The sequence below is a fragment of the Camelus dromedarius genome, chromosome 35 (assembly GCF_036321535.1).
Source record: "Camelus dromedarius isolate mCamDro1 chromosome 35, mCamDro1.pat, whole genome shotgun sequence".
NCBI lineage: Eukaryota > Metazoa > Chordata > Mammalia > Artiodactyla > Camelidae > Camelus > Camelus dromedarius.
The window spans coordinates 12,162,384-12,169,723 of NC_087470.1; positions in this window are offsets into that span (position 1 = coordinate 12,162,384).

The window sequence follows — 7,340 nt, forward strand, 5'->3', positions numbered from 1 at the left end:
GAAAAGTAAAAGTTTCTCCTGCAACCCATTAACTTTGAGCTAGATGAAAGAACTTCACTCCACATGCTCAATTCTGAGACAAAAGTGTGTTTGAAAGCCGTCCTTCACCTAACTAGTTGGGAATATAAAGATCCTTTTCAGTTCCAAACTCCACTCCATAAATATATAAGGGGTGGTACTAGCTGCAACGCGGTTTTAGAATGAAAACTGGAGGAAATTCAAACTGGCATTAAGAAACAGACTTAGAAACCAGAGAAAAGATTGTACTGCAACCCATTCCCTTTGTGCTAGATGAACCAACGTCTCTCCAAATGCTCAGTTCTGAGAGATAAGTGTGTGTGAAAGACGTAATTCACATAGCTTGTTGAGAACACAAAGTTTCTTTTCAGTTGCTAACTCCACTCCATATATATATATATGGGGAAGAAGTAGCACCAACTCGGTTTTACACTGAAAATTGCAGGAACTTCAAACATGCAGTAGGAATCAGACTGAGAAACCAGAGTAATAGTTTCTCTTTCAACCCGTTCCCTTTGGCTAGATGAACGAACTTCTCTCCAAAAGCTCCGTTCTGAGACATAAGTGTGTGTGAAAGCCTTCCTACACCTAGCTTGTTTAGAACACAAAGTTTCTTGTCAGTTATAAACTCCACTCCTTACATATATATGGGGAGGTACTAGCTCCAACTAGGTTTTACAATGAAAACTGCAGATTTCAAACAGGCACTAGGAATCAGACTGGGAAACCAGAGAAATAGTTTCCCCTGCAACCCATTCCCTTTGTGCTAGATGCACGAACGTCTCTCCACATGCTCAGTTCTGAGAGATAAGTGTGTGTGAAAGCCGTCCTTCACCTAGCTTGTTGGGAACACAAAGTTTGTTTTCAGTTGCAAACTCCACTCCATACATATATATGGGTAGGAACTAGCACCAAATTGGTTTTACACTGAAAACTGAAAGAACATCAAACAGGCACAAGGAATCAGACTGAGAAACCAGAGTAATAGTTTCTCCTGCAACCCGTTCCCTTTGGGCTATATGAACGAACTTCTAACCACATGCTCAGTTCTGAGACATAATTGTGTTTTAAAGCCTTCATTCACTAACTTGTTGGGAACACAAAGTTTTTTTTTAAGTTGCAATCTCCATTCCATATATATATATATGGGGAGGAACTAGCATCAAATCGGTTTTACAGTGAAAACTGCAGGAACTTCTAAACGGCACTAAGAAACAGACTGAGAATAAAAGTAAAAGTTTCTCCTGCAACCCGTTAACTTTGAGCTATATGAACGAACTTCTCTCCACATGCTCAGTTCTGACAGATAAGTGTGTTTGAAAGCCGTCCTTCACCTAGCATGTTGGGAACACAAAGTTTCTTTTCAATTGCAAACTCCAATCCATACATTTATATGGGGAGGAACTAGCTCCAACTCGATTTTACAGTGAAAACTGCAGGAACTTCAAATCAGCACTAGGAATCAGACAGAAAACAGAGTAACAGTTTCTCCTGCAACCCGTTCCCTTTGTGCTAGATGAACGAACATCTAACCACATGCTCATTTCTGAGAGATAAATGTGTGTGAAAGACGTTCTTCACCTAGATTGTTGGGAACACAAAGTTTGTTTTCAGTTGCAAACTCCACCCCATACATATATAGGGTAGGATCTAGCACCAACTTCGTTTTACAGTGAAAACTGAAGGAACTTCAAACCGGCACAAGGAATCAGACTGAGAAACCAGAGTAAGAGTTTCCTCTACAACCCGTTACATTTGTGCTAGATGAACAAACTTCTCTCCAAAAGCTCAAATCAGAGACATACGTGTGTGTGAAAGCCATCCTTCACCTAGCTTGTGAGAACACAGTTTCTTGTCAGTTGCAAACTCCACTCCATACATATATATGGGGAGGTACTAGCTCCAACTCGATTTTACAGTGAAAACTTCAGGAACTTCAAACCGGCACTAAGAAACAAACTGAGAAAGCAAAGTAAAAGTTTCCCCTGCAACCCAATAACTTTGAGCTAGATGAACGAACTTCTCTCCACATGCTCAGTTCTGAGAGATAATTGTGTGTGAAAGCTGTCTTTACCTAGCATGTTGGGAACACAAAGTTTCTTTCCATTTGAAAACTCCACTCCATACATATATATGGGGAGGAACTAGCTCCAACTCTCTTTTACACTGGTAACTGCAGAAACTTCAAACAGGCACTAGGAATCAGACTGAGAAACCAGAGTAATAGTTACCCCTGCAACCCGTTCCTTTTATGATAGATGAACGAAATTTTTTCCAAAAGCTCAGTTCTGAGACATAAGTGTGTGTGAAAGCCTTCCTACACCTAGCTTGTTTAGAAAACAAAGTTTCTTGTCAGTTGCAAATTCCACTCCATACATATATATGGGGAGGTAGAAGATTCAACTCGGTTTTACAATGAAAATTGCAGAAACTTCAAACAGGCACTAGGAATTAGACTGAGAAACCAGAGTAATAGTTTCCCCTGCAACACGTTCCCTTTGTGCTAGATGCACGAACGTCTCTCCACATGCTCAGTTGTGAGAGATAAGTGTGTGTGAAAGCCGTCCTTCACCTAGCTTGTTGTGAACACAAAGATTCTTTTCAGTTGCAAACACCACTACATACATATATATGGGGAGGAACTTGCACTAACTCGGTTTTACAGTGAAAACTTGAGGAACTTCAAACCGGCACTAGGAATAATACTGAGAAACCAGTGTAATAGTTTCTCCTGCAACCCGTTCCCTTTGTGCTAGATGAACGAACGTCTATCCACATGCTCAGTTCTGAGATATAAGTTTGTGTGAAAGACGTCCTTCACCTAGCTTGTTGGGAACACAAAGTTTGTTTTCAGTTGCAAACTCCACTCCATACATATATATGGGGAGGATCTAGCTTCAACACTGTTTTACACTGATAACTGCAGGAACTTCAAACCGGCACAAGGAATCAGACTGAGAAACCAGAGTAATAGTTTCTCCTGCAACCCGTTCCATTTGTGCTACATGAACGAACGTCTAACCATATGCTCAGTTCTCAGACATAAGTGTGTTTAAAAGCCTTCGTTCAACTAACTTGTTGGGAACACAAAGTTTTTTTTCAGTTGCAAACTCCATTCCATATATATATATGGGGAAGAACTAGCATCAAATCTGTTTTACAGTGAAAACTGCAGGAACTTCAAACAGGCACTAAGAAACAGACTGAGAAAGAAAAGTAAAAGTTTCTCCTGCAACCCATTAACTTTGAGCTAGATGATAGAACTTCACTCCACATGCTCAATTCTGAGACAAAAGTGTGTTTGAAAGCCGTCCTTCACCTAACTAGTTGGGAATATAAAGATCCTTTTCAGTTCCAAACTCCACTCCATAAATATATAAGGGGTGGTACTAGCTGCAACGCGGTTTTAGAATGAAAACTGGAGGAACTTCAAACTGGCATTAAGAAACAGACTTAGAAACCAGAGAAAAGATTGTACTGCAAACCATTCCCTTTGTGCTAGATGAACCAACGTCTCTCCAAATGCTCAGTTCTGAGAGATAAGTGTGTGTGAAAGACGTAATTCACATAGCTTGTTGAGAACACAAAGTTTCTTTTCAGTTGCTAACTCCACTCCATATATATATAATGGGGATGAACTAGCACCAACTCTGTTTTACACTGAAAATTGCAGGAACTTCAAACATGCAGTAGGAATCAGACTGAGAAACCAGAGTAATAGTTTCTCTTTCAACCCGTTCCCTTTGGCTAGATGAACGAACTTCTCTCCAAAAGCTCCGTTCTGAGACATAAGTGTGTGTGAAAGCCTTCCTACACCTAGCTTGTTTAGAACACAAAGTTTCTTGTCAGTTGCAAACTCCACTCCATACATATATATGGGGAGGTACTAGCTCCAACTAGGTTTTACAATGAAAACTGCAGATTTCAAACAGGCACTAGGAATCAGACTGAGAAACCAGAGTAATAGTTTCTCCTGCAACCCGTTCCCTTTGGGCTATATGAACGAACGTCTAACCACATGCTCAGTTCTGAGACATAATTGTGTTTTAAAGCCTTCATTCACTAACTTGTTGGGAACACAAAGTTTTTTTTTAAGTTGCAATCTCCATTCCATATATATATATATGGGGAGGAACTAGCATCAAATCGGTTTTACAGTGAAAACTGCAGGAACTTCTAAACGGCACTAAGAAACAGACTGAGAATAAAAGTAAAAGTTTCTCCTGCAACCCGTTAACTTTGAGCTATATGAACGAACTTCTCTCCACATGCTCAGTTCTGACAGATAAGTGTGTTTGAAAGCCGTCCTTCACCTAGCATGTTGGGAACACAAAGTTTCTTTTCAATTGCAAACTTCAATCCATACATATATATGGGGAGGAACTAGCTCCAACTCGATTTTACAGTGAAAACTGCAGGAACTTCAAATCAGCACTAGGAATCAGACAGAAAACAGAGTAACAGTTTCTCCTGCAACCCGTTCCCTTTGTGCTAGATGAACGAACATCTAACCACATGCTCATTTCTGAGAGATAAATGTGTGTGAAGACGTTCTTCACCTAGATTGTTTGAACACAAAGTTTGTTTTCAGTTGCAAACTCCACTCCATACATATATAGGGTAGGATCTAGCACCAACTTCGTTTTACAGTGAAAACTGAAGGAACTTCAAACCGGCACAAGGAATCAGACTGAGAAACCAGAGTAAGAGTTTCCTCTACAACCCGTTACATTTGTGCTAGATGATCAAACTTCTCTCCAAAAGCTCAAATCTGAGACATAAGTGTGTGTGAAAGCCATCCATCACCTAGCTTGTTGAGAACACAGTCTCTTGTCAGTTGCAAACTCCACTCCATACATATATATGGGGAGGTACTAGCTCCAACTCGGTTTTACAGTGAAAACTTCAGGAACTTCAAACCGGCACTAAGAAACAGACTGAGAAAGCAAAGTAAAAGTTTCTCCTGCAACCCAATAACTTTGAGCTAGATGAACGAACTTTTCTCCACATGCTCAGTTCTGACAGATAAGTGTGTGTGAAAGCTGTCTTTACCTAGCATGTTGGGAACACAAAGTTTCTTTCCATTTGCAAACTCCACTCCATACATATATATCGGGAGGAACTTGGTCCAACTCTGTTTTACATTGGTAACTGCAGAAACTTCAAACAGGCACTAGGAATCAGACTGAGAAACCAGAGTAATAGTTTCCGCTGCAACCCGTTCCTTTTGTGATAGATGAACGAATTTTCTCCAAATGCTCAGTTCTGAGACATAAGTGTGTGTGAAAGCCTTCCTACACCTAGCTTGTTTAGAAAACAAAGTTTCTTGTCAGTTGCAAATTCCACTCCATACATATATATGGGGAGGTACTAGATTCAACTCGGTTTTACAATGAAAATTGCAGAAACTTCAAACAGGCACTAGGAATTAGACTGAGAAACCAGAGTAATAGTTCCCCCGCAACACGTTCCCTTTGTGCTAGATGCACGAACGTTTCTCCACATGCTCAGTTGTGAGAGATAAGTGTGTGTGAAAGCCGTCCTTCACCTAGCTTCTTGTGAACACAAAGTTTCTTTTCAGTTGCAAACACCACTACATACATATATATGGGGAGGAACTTGCACTAACTCGGTTTTACAGTGAAAACTGCAGGAACTTCAAACCGGCACTAGGAATAATACTGAGAAACCAGAGTAATAGTTTCTCCTGCAACCCGTTCCCTTTGTGCTAGATGAACGAACGTCTATCCACATGCTCAGTTCTGAGAGATTATTGTGTGTGAAAGACGTCCTTCACCTAGCTTGTTCTGAACACAAAGTATCTTTTCAGTTGCTAACTCCACTCCATATATATATATATGGGGAGGAACTAGCACCAACTCTGTTTTACAGTGTTAACTGCAGGAACTTCAAACCGGCACTAGGAATAATACTGAAAAACCAGTGTAATAGTTTCTCCTGCAACCCGTTCCCTTTGTGCTAGATGAACGAACGTCTATCCACATGCTCAGTTCTGAGATATAAGTGTGTGTGAAAGACGTCCTTCACCTAGCTTGTTGGGAACACAAAGTTTCTTTTCAGTTGCTAACTCCACTCCATATATTTATATATGGGGAGGAACTAGCACCAACTCGGTTTTACAGTGATAACTGCAGGAACTTCAAACAGGCACTAGGAATCAGACTGAGAAACCAGAGTAATAGTTTCCCCTGCAACCCGTTCCCTTTGTGCTAGATGGACGAACGTCTCTCCACATGCTCAGTTCTGAGAGATAAGTGTGTGTGAAAGACGTCCTTCACCTAGCTTGTTGGGAACACAAAGTTTGTTTTCAGTTGCAAACTCCAATCCATACATATATATGGGGAGGATCTAGCTCCAACACTGTTTTACACTGATAACTGCAGGAACTTCAAACCGGCACAAGGAATCAGACTGAGAAACCAGAGTAATAGTTTCTCCTGCAACCCGTTCCTTTTGTGCTACATGAACGAACGTCTAACCATATGCTCAGTTCTCAGACATAAGTGTGTTTTAAAGCCTTCGTTCAACTAACTTGTTGGGAACACAAAGTTTTTTTTCAGTTGCAAACTCCATTCCATATATATATATGGGGAGGAACTAGCATCAAATCTGTTTTACAGTGAAAACTGCAGGAACTTCAAACCGGCACTAAGAAACAGACTGAGAAAGAAAAGTAAAAGTTTCTCCTGCAACCCATTAACTTTGAGCTAGATGATAGAACTTCACTCCACATGCTCAATTCTGAGACAAAAGTGTGTTTGAAAGCCGTCCTTCACCTAACAAGTTGGGAATATAAAGATCCTTTTCAGTTGCAAACTCCACTCCATAAATATATAAGGGGTGGTACTAGCTGCAACGCGGTTTTAGAATGAAAACTGGAGGAACTTCAAACTGGCATTAAGAAACAGACTTAGAAACCAGAGAAAAGATTGTACTGCAACCCATTCCCTTTGTGCTAGATGAACCAACGTCTCTCCAAATGCTCAGTTCTGAGAGATAAGTGTGTGTGAAAGACGTAATTCACATAGCTTGTTGAGAACACAAAGTTTCTTTTCAGTTGCTAAGTCCACTCCATATATATATATATGGGGAAGAAGTAGCACCAACTCGGTTTTACACTGAAAATTGCAGGAACTTCAAACATGCAGTAGGAATCAGACTGAGAAACCAGAGTAATAGTTTCTATTTCAACCCGTTCCCTTTGTCTAGATGAACGAACTTCTCTCCAAAAGCTCCGTTTTGAGACATAAGTGTGTGTGAAAGCCTTCCTACAACTAGCTTGTTTAGAACACAAAGTTTCT